The 16,234-nt window shown below is 41.2% G+C and overlaps 1 non-coding gene across 1 annotated transcript; it reads left to right on the top strand.

Moving 5' to 3' along the window:
- The first annotated feature begins 687 nt into the window (after window positions 1-687).
- On the top strand, window positions 688-794 carry LOC114226128 (U6 spliceosomal RNA). Its single transcript, XR_003612683.2, has one exon. It is a non-coding gene; the product is annotated as a U6 spliceosomal RNA (small nuclear RNA).
- Window positions 795-16,234: the final 15,440 nt, after the last annotated feature.

Below are 16,234 nucleotides of genomic sequence, written 5' to 3'. Positions count from 1 at the left end.
TAAATTATCTACAATTCGCTGTCCTGTCAACTGTCTTTCATCTATAACCTGGTTTGTGCAAGGCATGATGGGTAATGAAGCCACGGAGGGGAATCCTACACAAACTCTACTCTTGACTTGGTTGGGAATGTTGCACATAGATCACAACTGTGTGATGATTTGCTGCATGAAGAAGTCGCCTCGTTGGACCAGCCTGGCTAGTGACTGAGTTAGGACCCTGTACAGCACAGGATAGTGTGAAGTCTCACAGCATTCTGATATCCAACGCCTTCTTTCCTCTAAGGCTTTCAAAGTGACCTCACCTTTGTTGGTGACCTCTGCTCCTGGAAGAAGTCCAGGACACAAGAAAGGAAACAATTTCCGGTGACCTTTAAGACCCTTGAAGGTGGTGGTATTGTATGTTACTGATTCTAAGATGCACATTTTTTCCCACCTTTTTATTCTTCTGAAATCAGAGGCAGCAAAAAAGTATTGTGGGTGCTCTTGCCTCTACATGCGAAAATGTGGTCATAGGTGCTCGGCTGCCACTTCATTTGAGTTATGCGCAATGTCAGTACCACAGGACTTGAGATTTATTGTTGTTGAAATATCTTCAAAATTATTCCACTGTGCTATGAATTGAGATGCAAACTTATTATACGTGCAGGAAGGCACAGAAACAGAGCACTGTAATATGTGATTAAAAAAAATGATGACTGTGCTCACTTTGTACTAAAATTGGAACGATATGGAGAAGATTAGCATGGCCCCAGAGCAAGGATGACAGGCAAATTTGTGAAGCGTTCCATATTAAAAAAAAAAAAAAAAATTATGACCAGTAAGTCTAAAAGAGCACTTTCATTAAACATAAAATAAAATTCTAAGTGCTAAGAAAGCATGGGCCATAGTTCAGTTGGCAGCATTTTGTTTCTTCGTGGTACATAAAATAATGCTTCATTTTATAATTAAAATTTTCTTAGATTTGATGAAATGTACATCCGAAACCTCAAGAAGGAAGATTATAAAATAGCTACCTTGAAATTTTCCACAACATTCCAAATTTTCTTTTTTTTCTTTTTTTTTTTTAAGATTTTATTTATTTATTTGAGAGAGAGAGAATGAGAGATAGAGAGCACGAGAGGGAAGAGGGTCAGAGGGAGAAGCAGACTCCCTGCTGAGCAGGGAGCCGGATGTGGGACTCGATCCCGGGACTCCAGGATCATGACCTGAGCCAAAGGCAGTCGCTTAACCAACTGAGCCACCCAGGCGCCCAACATTCCAAATTTTCAATTTTTGGCAGAACCAAGTTCTACCTACATTCATATTTAATTTTTAAACTCCTCTCATTTTTTAAACTTAAATACATTTCTTTTGAAAGAAAAAGTATACTCCTGTGAAACGAAGGTTTTACTGTGCTAGTTGAGTGGTTTAAATATGAATTATAATTAATCCATAACTATTAAGCTGAAAAAAACATGTTTGACCATTTACCATCTAAAATCATCTTACTGGGGCACCTGGCTGGCTCAGTCAGTGAAGCATGCAACTCTTGATCTCAGGGTTGTGAGTTCAAGCCACAAGTTGGGTGTGAAGATTACTTAAAAATAAAATCTTTAAAAATAAATACATAAATAGAATGCAGGCATATGCAGAATCCTGTGGGGAAACCCCACATTTAGGTGAGATCCCCCTGCTCAGATCGGTCACTTCCTTCCAGCCACTAAGCCATTTCCACCATTTCCAGACTCTTTATTTGTACTCGCTTTCAAGAAAGAAATTTGCACTGAAAAATCCTTCCCAAACTGAAATCAGAGAGCTACCATCAATTTATGTGTTTGACTTCTCAGCACCCATTAATTCCCATGTTTGTTTTTGTTACTCAGGGCTGTAAAGTTCGATGCCCTCTTTCAACCATGATGCCTGATTCTCTAAGGTTGCTGGACACTTTGTCATGAGTTCTTACCAACGTTTTGATAGCAATGATTGTGGAACTTTCAGAGAGGGGTTTGATTTTAGTCTAGGGAGATCATTTTCAAGATTGGTACTTGTCCTTCATTTACTTTCAGTTTATAAACCCAGTCATATGTCTTCTTTGACTCAATAGAGCATCACTTTCACGGATGGACAGGACTCTTGTATCAACAAGATGAGGAAATTCTGTTTATCAGCAGGTGACACTTTCCCCACTTTTCACTTCCTACTAATTATTGCTGTTAAGTTTTCAGGGTCCTATCACAAAGAGCAGTTCATTAATTTTAATTATTTTTGAAATTCATTGGCTCCAATACAGAGTGAGGCTGGCAGATGCCAGAGGGTTAGAGTCGCGGAAATTAATTAACAAAGAGTGGAAGCTCTTATTGGCCGATGCTTTTTGCTATCTTCCTTTTTTTTTTCATTTAACCACTTCAGAGTGGGTCTCCGACCCTTCAGACTGGAGGCAGGAGAAAGGTTAGAGCTGAATGTTCAAGACATAAAAAACTGAAGTCGCAGGCCCTGGCCAGGAGCAGAGTGCTTGGCTTGTTTTGCATTATATTCCAGCTATATCACTATCGGATCTGGATTTAAAAAACCCACAGATCAGTTGGTTCCCAAATCATGTCCAACTGGTGTCTATGTTTATTTGATTCCAGATGGAAGTTGACACTTAGAAGCTTGACTGGAACCCCTCTGCATGGCAACCTGTTAAAATTCGATTTCAGTGGCCCACAGAAGTCCTCTGCTCTGTGAAGGTATGGCACTTTGCTGGTAGTCTTTAAACATCAAACCAGTTAGAATCTGTTGCTGTATATTCCACTATTAAGTCCATATCTGTTCCAGTTTCTCTTGTAAAAAGTACCCTCCTGATGTGGAAGAGTAGTGCTCTCTAGCATTGCTAGAGGCAGTATAAATTGGTACAATCTTTCTGTCTGTCTTTTTTTTTTTTTAATTTTATTATGTTAGTCACCATACAGTACATCATTAGTTTTTGATGTGGTGATCCACGATCCATTGTTTTCATATAACACCCAGCGCTCCATGCAGTATATGTCCTCCTTAATACCCATCACCGGGCTAACCCATTCCCCCACCCCCCTCCCCTCTAGAACCCTCAGTTTGTTTCTCAGAGTCCATCGTCTCTCATGGTTCGTCTCCCCCTCCGATTCCCCCCCTTCATGTTTCCCTTCCTTCTCCTAATGTCCTCTGTGCTATTCCTTATGTGCCACGAATAAGTGAAACCATATGGTAATTGACTTTCCCTGCTTGACTTATTTCACTGAGCATACTCTCCTCCAGTCCCATCCATGTTGAGGTAAAAGTTGGGTATTCATCCTTTCTGATGGCTGAGTAATATTCCGTTGTATATATGGACCACATCTTCTTTATCCATTCGTCTGTTGAAGGGCATCTCAGCTCTTTCCACAGTTTGGTTATTGAGGACATTGTTGCTATGAACATTGGGGTGCATATGGCCCTTCTTTTCACTACATCTGTGTCTTTGGGGTAAATACCCAGTAGTGCAATTGCCGGGTCATAGGGTAGCTCTATTTTTAAATTTTTGAGGAAACTCCACACTGTTTTCCAAAGTGGCTGTACCAATTTGCATTCCCACCAACAGTGTAAGACGGTTCCCCTTTCTCCACAACCTCTCCAACATTTGTTGTTTCTCTCCCTGTCCATTTTTGCCATTCTAACTGGTGTAAGGTGGTATCTCAATGTGGTTTTGATTTGAATTTCCCTGATGGCTAATGATGATGAACATTTTTTCATGTGTCTGTTAGCCATTTGTATGTCTTCTTCAGAGAAGTGTCTGTTCACATCTTCTGCCCACTTTTTGACTTGATTATTTGTTTTTTGGGTGTTGAGTTTGAGAAGTTCTTTATAGATCTTGGATACCAGCCCTTTATCTGTAGTGTCATTTGCAAATATCTTTTCCCATTCTGTGGGTTGCCTCTTTGTTTTGTTGACCATTTCCTTTGCTGTGCAGAAGCTTTTTATCTTGATGAAGTCCCAAAAGTTCATTTTTGCTTATGTTTCACTAGCTTTTGGAGATGTATCTTGAAAGAAGTTGCTGTGGGCAATGTCAAAGAGATTACTGCCTATATTCTCCTCTAGGATTTTGATGGATTCCTGTCTCACATTGAGGTCTTTCATCCACTTTGAGTTTATCTTTGTGAATGGTGTTAGAGAATGGTCGAGTTTCATTCTTCTGCATGTGGCTGTCCAATTTTCCCAGCACCATTTATTGAAGAGACTGTCTTTTTTCCATTGCATGTTTTTTCTTGCTTTGTCAAAGATTATTTGACCATAGAGTTGAGGGTCCATATCTGGGTTCTCTATTCTGTTCCATTGGTCTATATGTCTGTTTTTGTGCCAGTACCATGCCATCTTGGTGATCACAGCTTTGTAATATAGCTTGAAATCAGGCAACGTGATGCCCCCAGCTTTTTCTTTTTCAACATTTCCTTGGCGATTCAGGGTCTTTTCTGATTCCATACAAATTTTAGGATTGTTTGTTCCAGCACTTTGGAAAATGTCATTGGAATTTTGATCGGGATGGCATTAAAGGTATAGATTGCTCTGGGTAGCATAGACATTTTAACAATGTTTATTCTTCCAATCCATGAGCATGGAATATTTTTCCATCTTTTTGTGTCTTCTTCAATTTCTTTCATGAATACTCTGTAGTTCCTAGAGTATAGATCCTTTACCTCTTTGGATAGGTTTATTCCGAGGTATCTTATGGTTTTTGGTGCTATTGTAAATGGAATCGTTTCTCTAATTTCTCTTTCTACAATTGTGTTGTTAGTGTATAAGGAAGCAACTGATTTCTGTGCATTGATTTTGTATCCTGCCACATTACTGAATTGCTGTATGAGTTCTAGTAATTTGGGGGTGGAGTCTTTTGGGTTTTCCACATAAAGTATCATGTCGTCTGCAAAAAGAGAGAGTTTGACTTCTTCTTTGCCAATTTGAGTATCTTTTATTTCTTTTTGTTGTCTGATTGCTGTTGCTAGGACTTCTAGTACTATGTTGAACAATAGTGGCGAGAGTTGGGCATCCTTGACGTGTTCCTGATCTTAAGGGAAAGGCTCTCAGCTTTTCCCCGTTGAGGATGATATTCGCTGTGGGTTTTTCATAGATGGATTTTATGAACTTGAGAAATGTTCCCTCTATCCCTATACTCTGAAGAGTTTTAATCAGGAAAGGATGTTGTATTTTGTCAAATGCTTTTTCTGCATCAATTGAGAGGACCATATGGTTCTTCTCCCTCCTCTTATTAATGTGTTCTATCACATTGATTGATTTGCGAATGTTGAACCACCCTTGCATCCCAGGGATAAATCCCACTTGGTCGTGGTGGATGATCCTTTTAATGTATTATTGGATCCTATTAGCTAGGATTTTGTTGAGGATTTTGGAATCCATATTCATCAGGGATATTGGTCTGAAATTCTCCTTTTTGTTGGAGTCTTTGCCTGGTTTGGGGATTAAGGTAATGCTGGCCTCATAGAATGAGTTTGGAAGTTTTCCTTCTGTTTCTATTTTTTGAAACAGCTTCAGTAGAATAGGTATTATTTCTTCTTTGAATGTTTGGTAGAATTCCCCAGGGAATCCATCAGGCCCTGGCCTCTTGTTTTTTGGGAGGTTTTTGATCACTGCTTCAATCTCGTTACTGGTTATTGGCCTATTCAGGTTGTCAATTTCTTCTTGTTTCAGTCTTGGCAGCTTATAGGTTTCCAGGAAGGCCTCCATTTCATCCAGATTGCTCAGTTTCTTGGCATATAGTTGTTGATAATAATTTCTAATAATTGTTTCTATTTCGTTGGTGTTAGTCATGATCTCTCCCCTTTCATTCATAATTTTATTAATTTGCGTCCTTTCTCTTTTCTTTTGGATAAGTCTGGCCAGTGGTTTATCAATCTTATTAGTTCTTTCAAAGAACCAACTTCTAGTTTCATTGATCTGGTCTACTGTGTTTCTGGTTTCTAATTCATTGATCTCTGCTTTAATTTTAATTATTTCTCTTCTAATGCGTGGCTTAGGCATCGTTTGTTGATTTTTCTCTAGTTCTTTAAGGTGTAGAGTTAGTTGGTGAATTCGGGATTTTTCTATTTTTTTGAGTGAGGCTTGGATGGCTATGTATATCCCCCTTAGGACCGCCTTTGCAGTATCCCATAGGTTTTGGACCGATGTGTTTTCGTTCTCATTGATTTCCATGGATTGTTTAAGTTCTTTGATTTCCTGGTTGACCTAAACTTTCTTGAGCAGAGTGGTCTTTAGCTTCCAAATGTTTGAATTTCTGCCAAATTTTTTCTTGTGATTGAGTTCCAGTTTTAAAGCATTGTGGTCTGAGAGTATGCAGGGAATAATCTCAATCTTTTGGTATCGGTTGAGACCTGATTTGTGACCCAGTATGTGGTCTATTCTGGAGAAAGTTCCATGTGCGCTCGAGAAGAATGAATATTCTGTTGTTTTAGGGTGGAATGTTCTGTAAATATCTATGAGGTCCATCTGGTCCAGTGTATCATTCAAAGCTCTTGTTTCCTTGTTGATTTTCTGTTTAGATGATCTGTCCATTGCTGAGAGTGGAGTATTGAGGTCTCCTACAATTAACGTATTGTTATCAATATGACTCTTTATTTTGGTTAACAGTTCGCTTATGTAGATGGCTACTCCCATGTTGGGGGCAGAGATATTTACAATTGTTAAGATCTTCTTGTTGGATAGACCCTTTAAGAATGTTATAGTGCCCTTCTGTGTCTCTAATTACAGACTTTAGTTTAAAATCTAATTTGTCTGATACAAGAATTGCTACCCCAGCTTCCGCTGGCATGGAAGATGGATCTCCATCCCTTCACTTTCAGTCTGGCTGTATCTTTAGGTTCAAAATGAGTCTCTTGTAGGCAGCCTATGGATGGGTCCTGTCATTTTATCCAACCTGCAACCCGGTGCCATTTTATGGGAGCATTTAGGCCATTCACGTTGAGAGTGATTATTGAAAGATATGAATTAGTTGTCATCATGTTGCCTGTGCAGATGTTGTTTTTATAGATTGTCCCTGTAAATTTCTGTTGTATATCACTCTTGGGGTCTTTCTCCTTTTATAGAACCCCCCCTTAATATTTCTTGCAGGGCCGGCTTAGTGGTCACATATTCTTTCAGTTTCTGCCAGTCATGGAAGCTCTGCCTCTCTCCATCCATTCTAAATGAAAGCCTTGCCGGATAAAGTATTCTTGGCTGCATGTTCTTCTCATTTAGTACCCTGAATATGTCTTGCCAGGCCTTTCTGGCTTGCCAGGTCTCTGTGGATAGGTCTGACGTTATTCTGATCTTCCTCCCTCTGTACGTAAGGAATCTCTTCACCGTAACTGCCCTTAAGATGGTTTCCTTGGTTCTAAGATTTGGAAGTTTTACTATTACATGCCAGGGTGTTGGCATGTTTTCCTTGATCTTGGGAGGGGTCCTCTCTGCCTCTAGGACGCGAATGTTTGTTTCATTCCCCAGATTAGGGAAGTTCTCAGCTATGATTTGCTCAAATACATCTTCTAGTCCTCTCTCTCTCTCCACTCCCTCCGGGATTCCAATTATTCTGACATTGGAACGCTTCATGGTGTCACTTATTTCTCTGATTCTATTTTCACAGATTCTGAGTTGTTTTTCCCTGGCCTCCTCTTTTCCCTTTTTATCTATTATATTGTCTTCCAGGTCGCTTATTCGTTCTTCTGCCTCAGTTACCCTAGCTGTTAGATTATCTAGATTGGATTGGACCGCATGGATAGTATTTTTAAGTTCTGCCAATTCAGCTTTCATTTCTGCCCTTAGAGACTCTATGTTGCCATTAATTGATTTCTCCATTCTAGCCATCGTCTTCACAATTGCTAGCCTGAATTCCATCTCCGACATCTTGGTTATATCTGCATCCATTTGTAAATCTGCAGTATAAGTCATAATCTCTGAGTCTTTTCTATTTTGGGGGCTCCTCCTCCTAGTCATTCTGTTGATGGGTGTTTAAGGGAATGTATAGAGTCCAAATTATTGACCAGAACCCAAGCAAGATCAACCTGTTTTCTTGGGACCTGGCCTCTTGTTTTCCCAGCCTGTCTTCTGGGGGAGGGGCCTGCCGCGCTGTTACTCAGGCAACCCTGTTTGGGCAGAGTTGCCCTGCCCCCCTGTGGTGGGGGATGGGCTCCGCGGGAATCAGTTTTGGGGTCTTTTCTCTGGCGGCTTTCCCTGGCAACTTTCCGCGTCTCTTCCGCGAGTCAGAGCAAGAAGAGACCGTTTCCAGCCCTCTGCCTCAGAGCAGAGAGCCCGCAGTCTGTTCTTCAGTGTGCTCTCCAGGCCACACCGTCTCTGTTTCTGTCCGTGCTGCTATAAACTGCAGCGGCCTGGGTTGTGCGCCCCTCTGCAGCACCCCCAGTCCTGCCTCCAGGTCGGAGCATGTCTCTGCCCTCTGTGCTTCTAAAACCGCCAGCCGCCCCCAGTCCACATGCAGGACCCCGCCGCTCCGGGTTTCCACCCCAGGGGCTGCCCTAAAGTCCTTTCCCTGCCGCTACCGGTCTGCAAGTCTGTGCCCCGTCCCCAGGGAGCGAGGCTGTCACTCACCGGCGGTGTAGGATCCCCACGGCCAGGCACCCTCCCGCTGCTGTTTATCCTCCGATATCTGCCCACGGAATCACGGCTCCCTGCTTCGTACCTCGAAACCAACCGCCTGTGATATTCTGTTTGTAGAGATCCAGATCTTCGTACATCTCAGGCTGGTTTCGTGGGTGCTCAGAGTGGTCTGGTAGATATCCAGCTCAATCCCGGGCACCAGTTGAAATAGGGTCCCCTACTCCTCTGCCATCTTTCCTAGTCCTCTGTCTTTCTTGTCTTTCTTATCTTTCTGGAAAGCAAAATAGCCATAGCCATAAGGTGTCATCAAATGCACATGCTCTTTGACCAAAATTTCCACAACTGTTTTGTTCAAGGAAATAGTAAGAAACGTGGGCAAAGACTTCTCAACAGGAAAGTTCATTGCACCATTGATTATAGTAGTGAAATATTAGAAAAACCTAAACATCCCAACCGCTTGAATAATATACAGCCAGGAGAAGTGACTCCATAGAATATTTGATACTGAAAAATGTTTATCTTCTATTGTGAAGTTGAAGAGCCATGTCCCAGAACTATATAGTGTTATTCTAATTTTAATATTTTTATATAATTATAGCAGTTTATGGGGGGCAGAATTACAGTGTACTTTTTATTTTCATCCCTATATGTTTCTGTATTTTTCAAATTTTCTACATTGAACCACCACCACTCTTATAATCAGAGAGGGAACATGAAAGCCTTTAAAAAACAAGAAAGAAAGCACCTCCTTGAGACATAGCATAATTGTTGAAATTAAAAGTTTATCAAAATCAAGGCCTTATTCTTCCTGAAAGTTCAGGAAAAGGAAACTATGATTTGCTAAGGGCTTGTCACATATTAAGCACTGTGCTAGGACCTTTTTACATATATATATATATTTTTTTTTGAAAGAGAGCACGCACGAACAGGGGGAGGGGCAGAGGCAAAAGGAGAAAACAGACTCCCCACTGAGCAGAGAGTCCACGGGGCTCGCGGGGCTCAATCCCAGGACCCCCGATCATGACCTGAGCTGAAGGCAGATGCTTAACTGACTGAGCCACCCAGGCGCCCCCCTTTTTACATATGTTATTCCACTTAATCATCACAATAGTCTGTAAGGCATATACTATTATCTTTAGGATAGCTAAATAGTTCTGGCATATGCAAAATAGAGAATAATATAACAAGCATAGAGAATAACATTAAAAATATCCATATTTTCAGCTTCCAACTTAAGAAATTAAATATGTCTGACACAGAGGATGCTGCCTGTGTACTTATCCCCAGGGCCATTCTGTTTTCTTCCATTGAGAAGTAACCATTATCTTGAATATGGAGTTTATTATTACTTATGCAAATTATTGTTCCTTGGCTACATATGTTGGTATCCATAAACTAGACTGAATCAGTTACCGTCCAATCAGGAAAGTAGGAATCACTCTATGTATTACACACAAAGGGAGATTTAATACTGAGAATTACAGAAGTAGAGAAAGGGCTGGAGAAGCAAATGGGATAATGTTTAGTTTCATCCATTTGCCTCCCAGATCAATTCTCTATCCTTCTTTGGGCCCAGGAAACTAAGCCGTACAGACTGCCTCATGGTACTCTCTCGACTTCTGACTTCTGGTTGGTTTTGGCCCGTAGGAACTACCGGCAAGAAGTTGAGGGGAAGAGGAGAATGGGATCAGAGGAGCTATTCCCTTGGCTTCCTTCTTGTTGGGTTGCTAGCACATTGGCCCTGCGGCTGCTCAAATAGCCACGGATACTGTGGAAATGCTCATTTCCAGTCACCTCTTCCTCTTGCTGCTGCTGCCATTGCTGGAAGCACAACCGGAACAGAGAGGAAAATGGCTTCTCCCTTTCTTCCGTTTCCTAATCTCCTGCCAGTGCTTTGCACTGGCAACATCTAACCAGAGTCTGTGACATGGAGTTCACAGGTTGCCAACCTCTTGCATCACAGAAGAGCGCACAGAAAGGCTGGAGTGGGGCTGAGAGCCAACAGCACATAACCCGCACGAGGGCACAGTATTGTTTGCATTTTTAAAACTGTATAGGCAGTGTCATGCTATACGTATCCTTCCTTTTTCGTTTAAGCTTATCCTTTTGAGATCTGTCCATGTTGATACATGTGGCCGTAGTTAATTCATTTTAACTGCAATGTTGTATTCAGTAATGGTATTTCTGTAAGGGAACTAGTAAAGATAGAAACATGGAAGTTACTGGCATCAGAATAAAAGAGATATAAAGATAATATATGGCAAATTATAAAGAGCAGGTAAAGTTAGATTAAAGGAAAACATTTCTAAAAACTTTTCATTCCTTCATTCAGCACAGATGCATTGAGCTTCTACCATGTCCTAGGCATTGTGCTTGACACAAAGCAGAAAATTGAATATGACATTGAGAAGTTGCTGATGCATAGACAATTAGATACACGATTTTCATCAAGGTAATAAGTACTATGATAGGGTTATGACTATGGTGCTATAGAGGCACAGAGCTTGATAAATAGAAAAACTACAGAGCAATTTCAGCTATATAGATTTAAAATTTCTAAATAAGTAAAATACTGTATTATAAATGAAATTCAGCCGTATAGTGAAGAAATGATACCATGACCAAAAGAATGCAAACAGCCTCAACATTTTAAAAAAACTTATAAGTGAGAAAAATCATGGATTAAATGGAAATATGTCAAAGACTCATTTGAAAAAATTCTGCAGCTTCTCCTAATAAAAAGTTGAAATAAGATTAGCAGGATTCCATCTCAACATAATAACGATTAGTTAGCAAAAACTAAAAACAAACGTCATATTAAATAAATTATTTACTACATTTCCATGTAAAGCAGGAGTAAGATACCACTAGCAATCATCTTGTTTTAGAAGCCTTAGATAATACAGCACATTTAAAAAAATAATAATATTAGGCATTGTAACAAGTATCAAATTGTGAATTATGATATTGCTATTAAAATAGAAATATATGATTTATTTATTTGAGAGAGAGCGCATGCACGTGCACGCATGTGAGGGGGAAGGGCAGAGAAAAAGGGAGAAAATCCTCAAGCAAACTCCCCACTGAGTACGGAGCCCAACACAGGGCTCGATCCCAGGACCCCGAGGACCCTGAGATCATGACCTAAGCGGAAACCAAGAGTCAGACACTCAAACAACTGAGCCACCCAGGCATCCCTGTCCATGATATATTATTAAACAAAATGAGAAGGGAAAGCAAATTGCAGAGACCTGGGTATGAGACCTTGTGGTGGGGAGGGGAAGAACAGGCAACGTGTTTGTACCTAGGTGTGTATCAGTTTGTATTTGGTGAGGGAAAGAATGGAACTATACATATCAAACTCAACATTGGTTATCTCAGAGTAGAGCTAGAGAGTTAAGAGTTAGTGGACTTTTTATTGTTTTAATTATATATCTTTGTATTATTTTAAAATCAGTCCCTTTTATCATCTTAAACAGAATTTTTAATTTTTAATCAGATGGTTAAGGAAGCCTTTCTGTAGTGATGCTTGAGCTCAGTTTGAAAGATGAACAGTGTTCACTGAAGAAAGAATCAGTAAAGAGGGCTCTTCTCCGCAGGGGACAGCAAGAGCAAAGATGGTGCATGTGAGTCATCTCCATCATCACCAGACTCTGACATTTATGGGTTTACATGTGGGATGTTTGGTCCTAACAAAAGAGCAGTGACCAAATTCAGCAAATTCTCCTCTCCTTTAGTGTCATAGCTGGAAGGAAGGCACTAAAGGTACCCTCCCCAAAGAAGTTGATGGCCTGACAACATTCCTTTATGATCAAACATTCTCTTCATGATCAAAGAGAAGCCCTAAGCACTTCTATTGAGACTGCAGCTTCCCGATCAGTCTCCAGGAGGGAAGGGCTGAGCCAAGCTGTGTGTATGTGTGTGCGTAAGGGGGTGTTCACGATTAGAGATGATGGGAGCATTTCCATTCTTTCCCAACAGCTAGATCATTCTCTCCTTTCTTGCATTTATTATTTTTCTTCCTTTACCCCTCACTCTATCCCCAGCTTCTCCCTCACTTTCACCCAGATGCTGTTTGGCTGCACCATGAACATTTCCACCATAAGTGGTCGAGCAGTCCCTTTGCTCTACAGTCATGGCATCAAGCCATGTACAAGGAAGAGCCTCCTTGGGGAGGGGCTTCCCCTCCTCAAGATACACACCTGGTGGGGAGACCTCATTCTGGAATTCAAAGTTCAGTTCCCAGACACATTCACAGCAAAGACACAATAGATCCTTCAGCAGCTCTTACCCTATTCTGTGACCCTGCTCTGGCCTAACCCAGGGTCCACCACATCAGTACCTCCATAGATATGTAACTGGGGTGCAGGGGTGCAAGAGCACTGGGCTTTAGGGGTCCCAAACAGACGGGGTTTGACCACTTACCCCTGACAAAATCCAAAGACAGATGAGTGGTGGTGAAACAAGAAAGGAATTTATCTCAGTGAGGCCAACACCGGGAAGACAGCAGACTAATGTCTCAAAGACTGTCTCCAAAGTGCTGAAAAAACTTCTAGGTTTATATAAGGAAAACGTGGGACAAAGGTCAGAGGGTAGTGCAGGTGGGCAGTAAAGGTCAGTTGATCATTGTCTTGGGGTCAATCACATGGGGTCTTGCTGATACCAGGTCAGGCGTTATTGGTTGAGGGGGTAGTTTCAGTCCCACCTGGGATGCTTTGCCCACAGGGTCACTAGGCTGAGTTAAGAGCTGGAAAGAAGAACTTAATCACGTAGAAAGTACAGACTGAGGAAACAATGGAGGTAGTTGAAGTCCTCTCTCAGATACACTCTTTGCCCAATATCTACCTGCTCTGACTCCACTGAACACTAGCAATTCTTCTTTAAAGGCAAGTACCACTGGCTTTAGGAAAATGTTCCCATCCGTACCTGTCAAAGAGCCAGGTACTAGGGTAGACTCTTAATTGTTTTTTTCTCATTTTGAGAAGCCCTCGAATGCTTTTATAGTAGTTTTGTTTTGGTCTTGCTTTGCTTTGGTATATTTTTGTAAATGTATTATGAAAACACAAAGTATTTTTTATAATTTTTTTTTTTTTTTTTAGAGATAGGGTGTGTGCCAACTGAGGGAGGGAGGGGCAGAGGGAGAGAGAGAGTCTTTTTTTTTTTAAGATTTTTATTTATTTATTTGATACACAGAGAGAGAGCACAAGCAGGGGGAGTGGGAGAGGGAGAAGCAGGCTTCCCGCTGAGCAAGGAGCCCAATGTGGGACTCAATCCCAGGACCCTGATATCATGACCTGAGCTGAAGGCAGTCGCTTAACTGACTGAGCCACCCAGGCATCCCAGGAGAGAGAGAATCTTAAGCAGGCTCCAAGCCCAGCACAGACCCTGACACAGGGCTGGATCTCACAACCCTGAGTTCATGACCTGAGCCGAAATCAAGAGTTGGACACTTAACCGACTGAGCCGCCCAGGTGCCCCAACACAAAGTATTTTTCAAATAAGACATCTGAGCAGGTGTAGATGAAGGCCCCAGGATGGGGATGGGTGTGCAATACCACTGTCAATCTTTCTCCATACCCCTTGTCACCTTTTAGAAGGCAAAGAAGGAACTCACAGCTTAAGCTAACCCATTCCTTTCTCTAAGCCCAAACTCCTAGGATATACTAACTGTATACTCAAACACAGCACAGATGGAAGACCACACTCTTCCATTAGAAGAATCAGGTCTATTTGGAAAGAATACATGTCCTTGGTTATAAAAGGAAGAGCATTCTCTTCAAAGAATATACCAGCTTGAGAACTCATCGATTTTCTCTAAGTGAACTGAACTTTCTTATTGAAAGAAATTTTCCTCCAAAATAGAGCTGGGGAAGCACTCCTCTGGCCGACTGACAGAGACACATCCCCAAAGACAGGGTCTAGGGCAATGGTGGGAGTGTCCTAAGCATCATGACATCCTTGGCTCATGATGGGAGGTATTGGCTGGGGACACAAACTCCCTGGGGGCGTGGACCCTCCTGTCCCTGCTTGGACAATTCTAGCCCTCAAAGCCTACTTGATTCGTTGCAGAAGGGGGCACTTGTAGTCAGAGGGAGACCCTTACTGTAGCCAATATCAGCATGACTTGATTACTAAAGCTATATAGTAAGTGCCTCATGGGCCCCTCCCTAGTCCCAAGGTCAAATATCAGTTAGCCTAAGTCAAGCCTAGTAATTCTATTCACTTTGTCAGAGTCTGATTTAGGCATGAACATATGATACAACCTTGGTGGATAAAGCATAAGTGTTCTGGATGGCTTCTAAGGAAGTGTTCATTGGTCTTAAAAAAGATACAAAGCCAAAAATGTATTCTCTTCTCATATACTGTCACATGACAATGTAATGTGTGGAGCTCCTAATAGTCATCTTGTTTTCATGTGTGAAAAGCTAAGAGAAGCAAAGAGAAGCTCACCCTCCCTGTACCCAGACATCATTGAGACCATGAGTTAACCAATTCTGGAATTTCACTGTTTCCAAACTTCTTGTTATGTGAAATAATAAAATTGCCTCAGTTTATAAGCCACTTTTAGTTGGTTTATGTTACTTGCCACTGAAAGCATTCTATTACAGCCCACATTGAAGGCAACACAATGAACAGACTTTGTTAAAAACACAATAGGAGACAAGGAGGACAAGATTAAGAAAAGCAAGAGAAATGAAACAGATGAACAGAGATAAAGAGGATTAGAGAGAAAATTCTAGAGAAAGAAAATAGCCAAGGAATATCTAAACATACAGACATTTAGTATCCCTAATAATGAGAACTAAAATATTGAATCTGAACATATACTTGGCTAAATAGAAGAAAAATTAACTACTAAGGACAGATACCACATAAGCATTAACCAAATGGAGAATCATTTCCTATTCTAAGATTGAAAGACTCAACATCATAAAGTCATCAGTTCTTTCTAAATAATAGGTTTAACAAGATCCCAATAAAAACACTAAGACTTTTTTTTTAACTAGGCAAATTGATTTGTTTAGTTCAGCGGTCAGCAAACTATGGCCTATGGGCCAAGTCCGGTGCATCCTATTTTTGTAACTAAAGTTTTATTAGGACACAGCCACACCCACTCAATTACGTATTGTTTTTTTAAAAGACTATTTATTTGACAGAGAGAGAGAGTGCACACAGCACGGGGTGGGGAGGCAGCAGAGGAAGAGGGAGAAGCAGGCTCATGGAGCAGGGAGCCTGATGCGGGGCTTGATCCCAGGGTGACCCAAGCCGAAGCAGACGCTTAACCACTGAGCCACCCAGGTGCCCCTCAATTACTTATTGTTTTTTTTTTTAATTTTATTATGTTAATCACCATACATTACATCATTAGTTTTTGATGTAGTGTTCCATGATTCATTGTTTGTGTATAACACCCAGTGCTCCACGCAGTACGTGCCCTCTTTAATACCCATCACCAGGCTAACCCATCCCCCCACCCCCCTCCCCTCTAGAACCCTCAGTTTGTTTCTCAGAGTCCATAGTCTCTCATGGTTTGTCTCCCCCTCTGATTTCCCCCCTTCATTTTTCCCTTCCTGCTATCTTCTTTTTTTTTTTTTTTAACATATAATGTATTGTTTGTTTCAGAGGTACAGGTCTGTGACTCATCAGTCTTACACAATTCACA

The sequence above is a fragment of the Eumetopias jubatus genome, unplaced genomic scaffold, assembly GCF_037043125.1.
Source record: "Eumetopias jubatus isolate StellerSeaLion01/CBP00866 unplaced genomic scaffold, mEumJub1_p1.0 scaffold_3, whole genome shotgun sequence".
Classification (NCBI taxonomy): Eukaryota; Metazoa; Chordata; class Mammalia; order Carnivora; family Otariidae; genus Eumetopias; species Eumetopias jubatus.
Note: the sequence above shows the minus strand (reverse complement) of the source record. Positions and strands in the feature narration are given on the sequence as shown.